General features: G+C 43.5%; 1 protein-coding gene across 10 annotated transcripts in view; it reads right to left on the minus strand.

The window, feature by feature from the left end:
- Kmt2e (lysine methyltransferase 2E) overlaps positions 1-15,824 on the minus strand; it is a 104,760-nt gene that overhangs the window by 68,796 nt on the left and 20,140 nt on the right. For 5 of the 10 annotated variants that reach the window (XR_010065633.1, XR_010065634.1, XM_063285953.1 and 2 more), the window contains exon 1: positions 1-15,824. This exon is cut by the window's right edge and continues 20,140 nt beyond it. The gene's annotated coding sequence lies outside the window, so the exon portion shown is untranslated. The other 5 variants (XM_063285949.1, XM_063285951.1, XM_063285948.1 and 2 more) reach the window with 5 other exon arrangements.

Below are 15,824 nucleotides of genomic sequence, written 5' to 3' on the forward strand. Positions count from 1 at the left end.
CTGTGATGGTCACACACCAGACACCCGAACCCTGTTATCGGCTCGACCCCGGGCGAGGCTCTCCACACCTCAGCGCTCGGTCGACCCCCGACGACAGCCACTGCGGTCGCAGAACCGGCTCCACACCCCCTCCCCAAGCAGCAGCGCGCAGCGTCTTCAGTGAGAACCCAGGAGTCGGGCACTGCGGGCCACAGTCAGGAATGCTGAGGAGACGCCGAGGCTGCTCAGAGTGTCTATGCCCCCTCTGCTGCCGCTCCCGAACTCAAGCTCGATCTCCGACTCGGCCCCCTGCGCCCGCTCAGTGTCACTGCTTCTCGCTCTGGGAAAATGGCGGCGACGGCGGCGGCGGCGGCGGCGGCAGCGGCGGCGGCGGCGGCGGCAAGCGCACGGGGCCCGCCCGCCCCGCTCCGCAGGGGCAGGGGGGAGGGGACGAAGCTACTCGCCGCCATCTTGGTTATGGGCTGCGGCCCGACGCGGCCTCTCCGCCGAGGCGTGGAGACGTCACGCTAGAGGCCGCGAGCTGGCCAGACGCTCCGTCTTTTTTACAACAGGTGCATTCATCCATTCGCCGACGGTTGGGGAGGTCTCGCTAGCCGGTGGGCTTGGCTTTTTACCCGCTGTCCCCGAGTAGCCCTCAAGTCTGGATGTTGGTGAGCCTGAGGGTGCCACTAGTGGGTAGAAGGATGACAGCAGGGACGGGGACGATCCCCCTCCCATCACTTCCCAAGGTGGTGCACTTGCTCCTACCCCAAGCAGCCTCAGTCCCGGCAGCCCCCTCCCCCCCGGCCTGGCCTGCCAGCGCTGGGTGAACCCGGTCGGATTGTCACTCGACGCCCACTAGTGGCTGAGGAGGCTCCAGTGCGCAGGCTCCGGGCACGGGATAAAAGCGGAGCGGGCGAGTCCGGCGCCGTCTCGATGGAGGAGCAAGAAACGGAAGAGGTCAGGGGGAGAAGCCGCAGAAAAAATTGCAGCCATCGTCAGCGCCGCCTCCCTGCCACCGTGTATGGGGTAAAAGCTGCCGTTGCCGGTGCAGTTGCTGCCGCCGCCTCCTATACTTCTTAGCACCGGGGAAGGATTCCCGGCCGCGGGACAGTGTGCTGGGAGGGGAGCGGGAGTTCGTTTGTGTGGCGGTGATTAAACGAGGGAGGGGCGGAGCTGGTTTCTCGAAGCAAAAAGGGGAGGCCAAGAAATAAAACAGGTTTCCCCACTAAAGTCACACGGTTACGGATCTGGCTTTTGGGGCCTTTCCCCGAAATGGCGGTTTCCGTCTTCTTGGCCCGCAACACGACCTTGGGTGCTCCGTAAGAGGAGTGGGGAGAGGCAGAGGCGGTGGCGGCAGCCAATCGGCGCCCGGTGATTTCTGTCGGGCGCGTAGGGATTGGCTGACGATGACCTCATGCTGCAGCAGCGGGTGGGGCCAGAGTCGTCGGGGGAGACTGTTGCAAAGGCAGAGAGGGAGAAGTGATGACGGTGATCGTTGTCGCCGCGGCTTCTATGGAACCCAAGCAGTGCCGAAGGAAGTCTCAAGGCTCTTCCCCGACCATTTGCTCCTTTTCCTGCGCGAGGTGAGGGCCCTGGCTCGGCCTCTGCGAGACTTTGGGGCGCTGGTGCGGCCGTGGAGGCGCAATTTCTCCAGTGACTTTTGTAACTGCGTCAGGGCAAGATGGCGCTGGGTCTCCTTGGGGCGCGGGGGGAGAGGCACGTCCACCGCCGCCGCAGCGCATGTGACCGGCTGCATTCCTGTGGGGTTTGGCCGGGACCCAGGCAGGGCGGGGGAGGGGACCGGGTTTGGGCGGAGGAGATGGTGTTGCGGTCGGCGTTGGCTGCCCGAAGAGGAAGAGATGACTGTTTGAAAGCGCTTCCCCTCCCCCCAGCAGCTGAACAGCTGCGCCGGGGGTGGGGGTGGGGGAGCCCCCGAAAGGACACTCCTTTCGGGGTGTGCCAGCCGCTAGTGGAGGAGAAGGTTTGACGCCCTATTTTCTTATCTGCCTTTCTCCTTGCAAAGTGTGCTTACATAAGGTGGCAGTTCCCTTCTGTAAGCCAACTCGGAGGCCCTGAGTGTCACTGGTATGAGTAACGAGGACAGGCTAGGCTCAGAAGGCACCAGGGCTAGCAGTGTTGACTATTTCAGACAAAACACCAAGTTTTTCGGGTCTGAATAGAAGAATACAGCATACTCAGAGTTTGAAAGCAAGTGAACAACACCCAGGAACACTTGAGTTTCCTAGAACAGACAAGTGGTTAAGGACTATCGTAATCTGAAAGTAAGGGCCCTTTTAAACGTTCTTCTTACATTCTTGTGTTCATTACCCTCCCTGTCAGTACATCCCGTGAGAGTTTAATCTTATTGGTGAGGGTTGTATTTTCAAATATAAGTATGCTCAGTAATGGAGAATACCAGCTACTGGTGTTTTCTGTATGAAAGTGAAAGGTCATTCTCAATACTTCACATTGCATTTTGTCGTCCTTTTAAAAATAAAAGATAGAATTACAAATGCTTTCTTGTAAATATTCGTTGAAGCTCTCAAGCCTGCGTCTTTAAAGCACATTTGTAATAGCACAAAATGTATTTTTAGTGGGACTTAGGAATGGGAATGAGGGTTTGAATGGGTTTTGCTACTTAATAACCTAGGCTAGCTTGGAACTCATACTCCTGCCTACCCTCCTATTGCTAGGATTACAGACTGCATGGGTACTATTTCCACCAAACACTGTATTTGGTGCTGAGAGAAAATGAATGCCTGCTGGGCCTAGAACCTTCTTTAACCTGGGTCATGGTTATGTTAATTTATGTTTCTTTTTAGCGGTAGGCCCTTTGTAGTTGGAAATCAAGATTGGTTTGTAGCATTCCTTGTAGATTTTTTTTGTTGTTGTTATACAATGTGAATGAGCTAAAAGAAACAGTATTTTTAATGTAGTTATGTTTTATAATTAACAAATTGAAAGCTTTTTGCTCCTTATCTATTAAAATGGACATTTTGTATAACTGTGGAATAACCTTTTTTGTTTCTCTGTAAATTCCCTTGCTCCTTTATCCTTACATCATTTTTTTCCTTAGAAAAAACTAAATATGAAGCAGTTTGTCTTAAGGAAAAGAGGACATTTTTTGGTCGAATGGAAATGAATCCTTTGTATGCTTCCAAATTCCTTCCAGTTGTTGACTCCCTGAAATTCATAAACTCTTAATTTTTTTTTACTTTTTCTTAACTGGCATTTCAAATTCTTAAGAGCTGGACATGATAGCACAAGCATAATCCTAGCTTTTGAGGGACAGGGGATCATGAGATTCTTCCTGACCATTCTTCTCTACACAGTGAGTTGCAGGGTCAGCCTGGACTGCATGAAACCCTGTCACAGCCTTGGAATTCTCCTTCATCATAGAATTCTCTCAGTTGTGGCTATTCTGTAATACTCAGGTCTCTTGGAGGTCTAGCTCCAGGGCTCCAGATCGGTGGTTATAGCTGCAGGGACTAGGACTTCTACATTCATGAACGCCCCAAGCTTGTTTCTTGAGTCATAAGAACTTTCTTTTCTAGTAATCTCAAAATGATTACCAAATGGTACACAGCCTCTCTTCTTATTTAAATTACTGTCTCTTGTTCGCTTGTCATCTTAGCTGGACTTTACACAACAGGTTTGCTGAGGTGCTAAAATACCATCTCCTAATACCTGTGCATTTGTCCCACAGTCTGAAGTACCCCTTCCCACTTCCAGATGTCACTGCTTTAACCTCCTCTGTGCCTCTTAAAACTTCTCTACTCTAATGCTTGGGGCCACAGTTGGTATTAATAACTGATAGGCAGTTGATAAGAATTTGAGTGTACATGTGCTCCTTTAGAGATTATAAGATTAAACATTGTCATAATGCTTTGTAAACTAAAAAACTGACTCTCCAGTTTTTCAGAAGGCTGTTTAGATCAGAGTTTAGATGAGAGGACAAGATGGTGGTAGGCAAGCAGGGCTGGCAGCAGCTGATGACCATGCCAGGGATGGTTCTGCAGAAGGCTGGGAAGAAAAACTGTCTTTGGATGTTCTTATTAAATAGAGAAGACCATTTCATCTACAAATTTACCAGTGGTATATAAAAGTCAGTGGTTTAAATGGATGGGTTTATGATACATTAATGTGTTTGGAAGCTTATCAAGGTATAGAGCACTGTTTACTCCAATATTAGACTCAATTGGTAGTAACCTTGTTTAGTTCTGTCAATGTGACAGCTTCTAGTGGCTGTGGGTTTTCGTGAGCAGAAGATTGACCTTCTGGTAGCAGGGCTTATTAACATGATAGATAATGTGAGACTGGAAACTCATCTGATCAAGCCTGAATTCTGGTTGCTCATTGTCTGCTCCTAGAGCTTTGGGTGTATAATACCTGTACTGCTCTATTTGACACATTTACAAAATAAGACAGACATTTGAGTGAGACAACGTTCCACTTTAACTTATGTGTGGTCTTGATTTGAAATTCCCATTTGTTTCACCCATGCCCCTGACATTTAGTGTCCTTGAAAATGCAGAAGGATATAAAGATTCATACCTGAAAATTATGGAACTGAAATCATTTGATAGACAAAGAAGATGGTTTGTTGGGCTTGGTGGCAGGTGCCTGTAGTTCTAACATTTTGGGGGTACAGTGAGAAGAATCACAAGTTCAAGGCCAGCTTGAGCTACATGAGATCCTGTCTTGAACGATTTTAGTTACAAGTAAATATGCACATTGTCTGTTCAAGAAATGAATTTGCTGTTACATGCCTGTTCCTGGCTAATGTGTTTTAATGATAACAACACCCAGCTCCACATTTGTAGATAGGGCTCTGAAGATTCTAAATAGGCTGTAGGTAACTTGAATGCAATTTTTTGTTTTTGTTTTTGTTTTTTTAGTGAAAATATAATCTAGTAGAAAGATGGAGATGGGAGGATAAAGGGGGTGGGGATTCATGAGCATCCTGGGCTAGATGAGACCCTACTTCAAAAACAGTTAAAACAGAAAAAGTGACAAATAACAACAAAACAAGTTTGAAAGTTTCCTGCATACTGCTAGCCAGAAAGTGAATTCCCTACTCTCTGTGTTGTTTAATGGTTAGACCATTCTATTTTTCAGAGTGGAATTTCATCTGCAGAAACCAGTATTACACACTTTTCACTAAATGAAGCAAAATCAGAACATAACAAAAGCATAGATACCCATAGTTCTCTGACGTTATTTTAGGGAAACTGATATCTTACTGTGACTCTGAAGTTTAATACCTCCATAAATATGTGTTCTTTAAGCATTATGTAGTAAGTTAACTATATAGGCAGTTAATAGAGAGGGAGGACAATTCCTTTAATGTCTAGTATAAACTGTAAACTTTATATCCTAAAGCAGCTAGTGAGGAAGAATACTTGTTGGGGGTCTTTTGCTTACTTAAAGAAAGAGCAGTACTTAAAATAAAATTTCTAAATGTACCAAGTTGGTCAGTATTTGTCCTATTAAGTTTGTAGTTGAATTGTTTCTGGTTTTGTATTTTATGGCATTTTTCCTTCCATGTTTGTGTTGCCATTAATATTATGAAGTTTATATATTGTGTAATTTAAAATGTTTGCGTCTTGATCTTTTTTTCTCTCAGTGTGAATTGACACTGGAATCAGCACTGTCTTGTGATCTCAGCTGACAGATGGGTTAGTCCCTATCTGACGTCTTAGGTTGAGTGGAAGCTAAGCTACTTAGTAATGAGAACTTGGAACCTTCCTATCCAAACATTTGCACCATAGCTCAGTTTTCCTGCCATTTGCGTTTCTTTATGACAGTGGTTTGCTGTGGTGCAAACAATAAAGAATGAAGCGAAAGAAAATTTGAAGTAAAATCTTGTAATGAGATTTGGGGGTTGCTTGATTGTTCCTCTGTGGGTTTTTGTTGTTTTTTAAGCAAAGTGAGCCACCCCAGATTATTGATGATTCTTTTGTTTTTAAAAACCAGCTTAGAAATCTTAACTACTGTGATTTCTCTTAACCCGTCTCCCAATGGTGGGATCTGGGACCTGTTTCTGCATATAGTCTATGGTCTACTTACCCGAGCTGGCAGATAAGGATTTCAATGGCTGCCTTCCTGATCTCACAGTTTATTATCCCCTCTTTATGCAGTTAGGATGTTTTTTTTTTTCCTCTTGCAGTGCTGAGGTTCAGAACTATTTTTCACAAATAGTGGGCAAGTGCTTCACCACTGAGTTTAAACATCAGTCTGAAGACTTGGAGCTCAGAACAGAAAAGAGTTTACTTCAATGAACTGACTCGTAATGCCCTTAAGATAGTAGGAAGAAAACTGGGGAGAGATAGCTCAGTGGTTAAAGAACACTTACTGCTCTTGCAGATGACCTAGATTCAATTCTGTGTACCCCCTTGTGGGTCACAACCTTCTGTAAGACTAGTTCCCGTGGATTGGGTACCTTTTGACCTCTCCAGGCACCAGGCACAATTTGAAGTCTTAGGTGCTAGGTCAGAAAAGTGCTTTCTTTATGGACTCTACCCCTATATAATATATGTATGTATTATATATACTACACATAGTCAAATGTCAAGCTCCTGCTGTATTTCTGACATGCTTTTTGTTTTTAAGTCACGAAAGAACCTGTTCTTCAAGGTTAGCCTTTATTACTAGGGCTGTGGTTAGGGTAGAGCTCATCAGATGAGAAAAACTTGAAATATCAAATTAGTTTGTTGGAGTTTTTGTTTTGTTTTTCATTCTATAACAAATTTATAATCACTTCAGAAACCAGCATCAAACATCATTAATCCGAGTTGTATGAAACCATGTTAAGTGTCTCTGCATACATAGATCATACTGTCCAGTAGGTGTTCTTAGTTATGGCTCTGTACCCACTTTGGCCGTCTTAAAAGCAAACGAGAGTGAAAAGAATTGAAGTGCCTTTTGGTCTTTCCCTGCTGGGGCTCATCTCCAAGAACATCTGAGTGCAAGTGCGCTACCACCAGTCTCCAGTTCCACCTCACTATAGGGAATCTCAATTGTGACACAGTAGAAACTGTTCTTCTTTTACATAGTTTCAATAGGAAAATGGCTCTCTAGAACGTCAGTCTTGAGTAATGAGTGAAAAGCTATGCCTGGACTTCAAAAAATGTTCTCATCCAAATAGAAAACGGGACAGTCTATGTATTGGGTTATAGCTTTCATTCCGAATCTTTTATTCAGGACTAAAAGAAATTAAAGTTTGGTTTTTTTTTTTTAAAGGAAAGCATTTAATTTGCTAGTACAGTTGTCTTGATAGGTGTACATGAGGGGGATTCAAAGTAAAACCTAAGCCTAGAATGCTGTGTAATGTACATTCTCACCACTTAGGAGCTAAGACAGAGGATCATCAGGTACCAGTCTCAGCTACACAAACATGAGGTTTGGCACTTAAATTCCACCTGCCCTGGTGTCTTCTTTAGAGCAAATAGGGAAAGTTTTGATTGAGTGAAGTTCTCATTGCTGGCATCATAACCCTCCACATTATCATGTCCCTCCAGCCCTCTTCCTTGTTTGTTTTTAGATAGTTTTGATATTGCAAGGGCATACTTTGTGAACTTTGTGGCAACTAAGGAAGAATTGGTCTCGTTTATTTTTGATAGTTGATACTAATCAAGGAAGGTATTGTAGATTAGAAAGCTTTAAGCTGCTTGGGGGAAAGTTGCTTATATAAGAACCAGGGTACTTGGGGCTGGGGATTTAGCTCAGTGGTAGAGCGCTTACCTAGGAAGCGCAAGGCCCTGGGTTCGGTCCCCAGCTCCGAAAAAAAAAAAAAGAATCAAAAAAAAAGAACCAGGGTACTTAATAATCATAATATACAGACTTTGTTGAGTTATACAATTGTCTTAGTAGTAGTAGTTAGTACCCTGATAATTTCTTAACAAGTTTGATTTGTTCCTTCCAAATTCAAGACCCTTTCACTTCATACTCTTAGGCTTAGGTCTTGTTTTTCCTTGGATCCTTTGTATGTGTAAAAAAATACATGGTTAAATCCTCTTCATAGAGTCTTTTCTATGTAGACACTATGTTCTAGATTGCCTTTTGTTGATAATAAAACAGTAGCCAACAGCAACTTGGGGGTGGGGAGGGAATAGGGTTTGTTTCAGCTTACAATTAGCAGTCACACACCGCCATTGAGGGAAGTCTGGACTTGAAGCAGAAACAATGGAGGAGTGATGATGCCTGCTGATTCTTTGAGGCCCGTGCTTAACCAGCTTTCACACACTGAAGGGCCGCCCTGCCCAGGGAATGTACAGGATCCTCCTGTACAGAGTAACCAAGTGATCCTCTGCAGACATGGCCAGGGCCAGTGTGTCCGAGCAGTCCCTCAGTTAAGGTAACTCCAGACTGTGTGTCAAGTAGGACATATAAATGGGGTTAAGTGTTGTATTGAAATGCCTGGGTAGGGGCTGAGGAGCTGGCACACTAGGTAGAAAGTACTAAAAAACATGAATTCACAGCCCAGTGCCCACCTAAAAAGCTAGGCATAATAGTGTGTGCCTGCATTCTAACCCTAGAAGATAGGAACAGGAGCTAAGAGCCCACTGGCCGGCCAGCCGTCGTTGAACTCTACATTCAAGGAACTCTTGTCTCAATACATAAGGCGAAGAGTGAGAAAGACGCCTGTCAACCTCTAGCTTCCAAAGGTGCATGGTATACTATGCAGAGACACATCCTTTTCCATTTCTTTTTGGGGAGTATTAGTGTGTTTAACTTTTCCAACCTAAAAATATTCAAGTTACCTTTGATGCTGACTCTGATAGTATACTCCCCAACACTGGAATGTTAGTTCTCCAGCACAGTCACGCATTCACATTGACTGTTAATAGGAAAAGTTAGGTTGCACCCCCAACTTCCAGGAGTCCTGACATTTAATATAAAAAGTAGGATTAGCTCTAGGAATGTGTAGAAATTTTCAGTAATAGCATCTAAGAGGGCAGGAAGATAGCTTACTGGTTAGTAGCACTTTGCAGAAGACCTGGGTTTATTTCACGGCACCCACATGGTAATTTATAACCATCTTTAACTCCAGTCTCAGGCATCTTACCTTCAGACATACAGGTGAAACACTCATACACATGAGATAATAAAATCTTTAAAAAGTATCATGGGAGCCGGCTGTGGTGGTGCACACTTTATTGCCAGTATTCAGGAGACAGAAGAGATCACGGGCACATGCCACCATGCCCAAGGATCTCATATACATACATGTATGCACGCATGCATAGCATTACCCAGGACCTTATGAAGTCCTTCAAAGGACTGTATTGTCTCTGTAGGTAGGGACAATAGGAATCACATGTGTATGAGGGGTGTTATGTGCTTGTGAGTGCGGGTGCCCAGGGAAGCAAAAGGTATTGGATCCCCTGGACTTGGAGTTAAAAGGTTGTATGAGCCACCTGTTGTGGGTACTGGGAATCAAGCCTTACAACTATCTTCTGGGAGAGCAGTGTGCTCTCTCCAGCCCTTTGTTTTTGTTTTTGAGACAGGGTATCACTATGTGGAGGCCTTGTCTGGCTTGGAACTCACTGTGTAGGCCAGGCTACCCTCAAACTATTCCCACCATACTTCACATAGCTATGGAATTTTTTAACTTGAAAGGCAGAAGAATTTAATGGTATTTAAACATGTATAGATAAAAAAATTGTGGGTTACAAAGAGAAATTTTGAAAGGACTGTTAAATCCTTCAGGCTAATTCATGACTTGAAGGGGTGAGTGAAGTGTGGGCTTTAATACTTAAGGACACTACATAATCATTCACCTTCAAAGAAGCAGTGGAGGCTAACTTTTAAGTACCTGTAAATAAATTAATGTACTATATATAAACACCAGGGGCAGAAAATTGATTAAAGGTAATAGAATTACTGTGTTTTGAGGTATTTGATTTTTTTTTTTTTTCAAGACAGGGTCTCATGTAGTCCAGGCCAGCCTTAAACTCATGATCTTCTTTCCTCTGCCTTATAGATGCTGGGATTACTGGCATGAGTCACCATGTCCTGCTTCTTTGTGGTTTGTTTGATGTTTCTGTTGTCCTTAGAGACTCATGTAAGGTATCACTGTTGGTAGGACCGGCGATTACATAAGCTGAAGAAAACACCTTGTTAAAGCTCCTCCGGACAGTGCACAGGTAGAAAGGTACTTCATCCTGAGGAGCCACAGGATAGGACTTACTCCCTCCCACAGTTGTGCTCTGACTGCTCCCCACACACACTAATTAAAGATACTTTATCTCAAATGTTTGTATCTTAAGAAAGATGTATCTGCAGATGATCACAAATGTTAGTCTTGCTACATTCAACATAAGCTTAGTAAATGCTAGTGGGAGGCACAGAGTTTAAGATTAACCTGAAGCCCTCTTAAGATGTATAGCCAATTCCTCTCTTTTATTTAAATAGCATCTTTATACTATAACAGTTATTTTGATCAGCTGCTTCTTTCTCTCTAGGCCCCTCGATTGAATTTAAAGACTCCCCTAGATTGATTGTGTCCCTCAACATAAACAAACTGAGAAAGGGATGAGCCGGGTAGCAACTGATCCTTGGAGTTTTAGATTTGTGACTCCTTTCATGTGTACTTTATAGAAAACCAATTAAATTAAAGGTGTTTGGAAAACTTAATGATAACCTTTTTTGTGTTGACTTTTAATTCTTTGGGAATGTTTCTTAAATAGTGACTTATATTAGCTGCTGGAATTATAATGCCAAGCTTTAGATGTTTTATTTGGAATATAATGTTATATGGATGCTTTTGTCACGCATGTGATTCTTTTGTTCTTGTTGCAATAAAGTATTTTGGTTTTTCTTTTGTTTGGAATTTGTTTTTGCCTTATAACCACTGAGTTCCTCTTCTCCTAGGTCACAGTGCGAGCATGTTTTAGTACTTATAGCAATTGGCTATTCAAAAGAGTGCAGAGAAGTTTAAGATGCCAGAAAGCTTTGTGGTGAAGACCAAGTTCAATTACTACTAAAGTCCAGTAGTCATTCATGTGTGCATGAGCTTGGCTTCTCTGAGGGAGTGGAATATAATAAGAAAACTACAGTAAGCACACTACGAGTTAATTTTTTTTTTTTTTTAAAAGCAGGGGTGGGATGATAAATATATCTGAGACTGGCCTCCAATCTATAAAATATTTCCCATGTAGCCCTATAAGGAAAAAGAGGGTGAATTTTTTTTTAAATAAATGATTAAATTATTTGGACTTAAGATTTCTACAACTAAAAACTGTCCATGAGTCAAATCCCCTGCTAACCCTGCCAAGGGATCTGTTAGTATGGAGAAAATGAGTATATAATACATATAATGTCCCAGCCATTAGATGCAACATGTCATCATTAAGGTTGTTGTTTGCGGGCTGGAGAGATGGCTCAGTGGTTAAGAGCACCGACTGCTCTTCCAGAGGTCCTGAGTTCAATTCCCAGCAACCACATGGTGGCTTACAACCATCTATGGGATCTGGTGTGTCTGAAGATAGCTACAGTGTACTTGTATACATAAATTAAATAAATAAATCTTTTAAAAAAAAAAGGTTGTTGTTTGCTCAGTGATAAAACAATTGCCTATCTTGTGTGGTACCCTGGGTTCAGTTCTTAGCAATGCACAAAAGTAGGTTTTATCAGGTTAAGTGGGGTAACCAGTACCTGAGTGCAGGCAGGAGGACCAGGAGTTCAAGGCCAACTTCAGCTACGTGAGATTGTCTCTGAAAACAAGCCCAAGCCACCCAGTAAGTCTAAACTATATTATCAATATGGGGCTTTATACCCATATCTTGCTGACAGAGAGGAGGAAGGGTAAAGAAAAGACATGCCATCGTAGTGACTAGAGAATAATACAGACATGTTAACTTTAGCATGTCTAGTTTAAACTCATACCTAGACAGTGGGTGGTACAACATTTCCTGGGGTTATTACCAATATCCTTTTTTTTTTTTTTAGAAAAAATGGAAATTAAAATGGGCTTAGTAAATTAGGTAACTGACATTTATATAAAACAGTTTACTTTCTCGCTAAGAAGATTTGACCTTTAAAAATAAGACTACAAAGTTAATGTTCTAGAATTATTAATCACCATAAATACTTCGTTACCTGACAGGCTACTAATAGAGTTAAGCACGGTAAAGATTTCCTATAACATGGTGGGCCCTGTGACATAAGCATTTTATAAAGTAATTAGCAAAAGCCATCTATATTAAACTTAAAACTTGATCATAAGTGCATATTCCACAAGCATTGTCTCTCCTTGCACAGTTCTTTGACAATGATGGAAGTTTTATAAACAAAGACTCTATCAGCCAGGCCTGGTAGTACGGGCCATATTAATCCCAGCACTCTGGAGACAGACAAGTAGATCTCCCAAGTTCAAGGCCCACGTGGTCTACATAGTGAATCCCAGGTCAGCCAGGACTAACATAGGAAGAAAAGTTAGGGGTGACGCTGACAAAGGCTTTCTGTCTGATTGCGGTCCTCCAAAGGGAGTCAGAACAATGTGTTGGTTTTTCATTTTACTTTTACTGGTTGTTTCACAAAAGGAGCCAATTGTTTAAGTTGTAGAAATGGGCCTGGAGACTGGCTTAGTGGTTAAAAGTGCTTGCTTTTTCAGAGACCTGGGAAATAAGTACACCCTCTCCACGCAGTCTGTTACCTCTGTACAGGTGCTGTGTGAGAGAGGAAGGAGGAAAGGTTGAGTAAAAAGCCTTCCTTAGGGAGAACATTTTACCAGTTGAGAGCAGCATACAAATTTAGCAAATGTATGCATGCGGAAGCAGCAAATGTGATGTCCCACCATGTGAGTTCAGGCTTCATAGGTGTCAGAGAGGGACACTGCTGCATGAAAGGATCAGTGTTACATTTGCAGATCATCCCACTAGATGTAGCCAGCTAGTTTTACTGACAGACACACACTTTATTCCAGTCATTTATCCTGAAATGTCTGCCTGCCTGCCTGCCTTCTTTCCTCCTGATTTTAGCAAGTTACCTCAACCTAGCCCTCAAGTCAGTATTATCCAAACTAAATTTTGAATTTTAAGCTGGTCGTAGTGACCCATGCCTTCAACCGTGGGATTTGGGAGGCAGAGGCTGGCAGGTCTCTGAGTTTGAAAACCAGCCTGGTCTACTCAGTTCCAAAACAGCTAGAGCCATATTGAGACTGTGTCTCAAAAAAAAGCTTTAATCATGAATTGGTGGTAGAGAATTTAATAGATTTGGGAGTATATTGTTTCAGAGCTTTAGTGTCTTAAAGCATTTGCAGTACAGATTTTCCTATGAAAACACCACAATTACAATAGTGCAGAGCATGATACACACTGATACAGAGCATCTTTGAACAGCCACTGGCTTTTAGAGACCTGTGTAGTGGACATTACTGATCTGAGCTGCTGCAACACATACAACCACATCACAGTTGAGGTTTAATTGTCTCCTTCCTATGTACCTCTGAGTGGAAAAACTGCACGCTTTAAAGTAAACTCATTGTAAGTCAGAGACTGACACTTCTGAAGAGAAAGTGCCTATCTAAGTGATTTCGTTCAGTATTACCAGATGTGCTGGGTAAGTGGTCAGTTAGAGTGTATAGGGCTTTGGTTATAGCTTGTTGGTAGAGTACTTGTTTCAGGTCTGGGTTTGGCTTGTTCGGGGGACAAGTTCTCACTGGCTGGTAGACCAGACTGGCCTCGAACATAGGAAATCATCTGCCTTGAGTGAGGGGTTTAAATGCATTCTTCATCAGTCCCAGCATGAATTTGATTCTGAGTACTGAGGAAGGGGCAGGGGTTGGGCTGAGGCATAGTGCTGGTAAAGCACTGGATTCAATCCCCAGCAAAAGTTAGGGTAGCATTCTGTGCAGCCAGCCATAATTGAAAAACAGTCCCAATAGAAAATGTTGGCATGGTGGGAAATCACTGCGGCCCTGGCTTTCAGGAAGGAAGGAGTTGGAGACTTAGCTCTTACATAGTTTATGCTTTTCTAATAAGATTGAGTCCATGGTCCACAGAAAGTGAACGTAAATGACCTAAATGCGGTTGATCTTCGAAGACAAGGGTGGGCAAGAGTTTAAACAAGGTCTCAGGTGACTCAGACTGAGACCACCAACTCAACACTTCCTCTAGGGTTACAGGCTTGCCGCAGTACTCAGCACCGCAGGAGTTCCTAACCAGAAATCCATCTTTAGTGCTTCTGAAAGGTGGCTCCCTTCTCGGAATGCTGTTAATGCACATAGCATAGTGCACATATCCTGTTAAATTCTCCCAGGACACTCCTGCCTAGAAATCCTTTGCAAGGTGTTGAGACTCTTAAGAGAAGGCGGACAAATAAGGAAGCGTAGACTTAATAGTGCCCTGGTGGGACGAAGCGATTTTATTTTTTTAAGGCGAGGCTTGGTTCATAAGTCAGTTTTTGTCAAAGATAACCTTCAACACCTATTTCTTCTGTCTCTAGCTGAGATTACAGGCATGCACTACCACGCGCAGCTATTCTAGCTTTTAGTGTTCTTGTAGCTTTCAATGGAGTGACCCCTTCCCTCAACTGACATTAGAAACTAGTCCAGTAAAAGTGACCAGAGGGAAAAGCTGCAGGAAAGGATTTTGCTTTAGTAAGAAGTGATGAGGAGCCATTCTCTTGAACACGGTTTGATTGACAAGTGAGAGGTTCAGTAGCTTAGTTTTGACCTTTTGTAGCAATAGCACTTTTACCTATATAATTTTATAATACCTATCTATAGCCGGCGTGTCCTAACCATGGATAAAACCAAGCTTCCCGGTTGTGGCTGCCAACCATTTTACACCCGAGGAAAAACTCTTGGCGGAGCATTGCGTGGGCTTGTGCTCTAGACCTCAAGCCTTGAGTCCCACAATCACTGAGCCCTTGTACCCTGGAGCAGGGCGTTTCCCCGGCGCTGACTGCGTCACAGCAGCTGCCCTTCCGGCCCGGAGAGCGGCTGCGGGAGCCGCGCCTGCGGGCTGTTGCGGTGCATGGCGCGGTGAGCCGAGCGGCGTTTCCCTGGTTTCTTCGCGGAGCGGAGCAGGCTGCAGCCCCCGGAGCTTATTCCTTCTCTGTTTAATCCTCGCTGTAAAGGACTGCAGTGCAGCTTCCGGCTTTCCTCGGTCTTCTGAGCTTTCCGCTTACATTTCGAGCTAGGTGCAGTCGCCATCTTCCGGAAATGCTGATGGTGGTTAGTCTGCGCCCAGTGGAAATGACTTTTTGTTTTTTGAAGCGGTCTTGCATTTGGCCCAATCCTTTTGAGGACTTGGGTTACAGAATTACATGAAGCCTGGTTAGTTTCATGATGCTTAGTTTGGGGAGGTAGAAGCTGTGGCCCAATTGTGGGTCTGGCCTGTTACTTGATTGCCTTCGTGAATGATTGAAAGATAATTTAATCTCTTTAGCCCAGTCTTTTCTCACTTAAATTAGATTGATGGATTAAATGATATAATGCATGCAGAGTCCGAACATACCAGATATACACTAGTAACTAACAGAATAAAGGAGGGACGGGGGTGGGGGGAGTAATGCGTTGCTGGGTATCACCACCTAAAAATGAGGAGGAAAGGTACGGAGAGACATGCTGTAGCACATCAGCATGTGTTTTGACAGTTCTTCAGTATAGCGGACCCACCCAAAGTAGACTTTACTGGCTTTTGGTTTCTAAGGGATGCTTTTTTATTTATTTATTTTTTTACGTGACCTTTTTTGCAGGTCCATAGTGAATAAATATACTGTAAGGTCCAAGTTCGGTAGCTCTACCATGATTTTAGTTTACAGGAAAAAACAAAGACCGAGTTTAGGCACATTGTAGGTTTTAGGTGTTAGAGGTTTTCACATATGTGCCCTTG

This window comes from Rattus norvegicus, chromosome 4 (assembly GCF_036323735.1).
Source record: "Rattus norvegicus strain BN/NHsdMcwi chromosome 4, GRCr8, whole genome shotgun sequence".
Taxonomy (NCBI): Eukaryota; Metazoa; Chordata; class Mammalia; order Rodentia; family Muridae; genus Rattus; species Rattus norvegicus.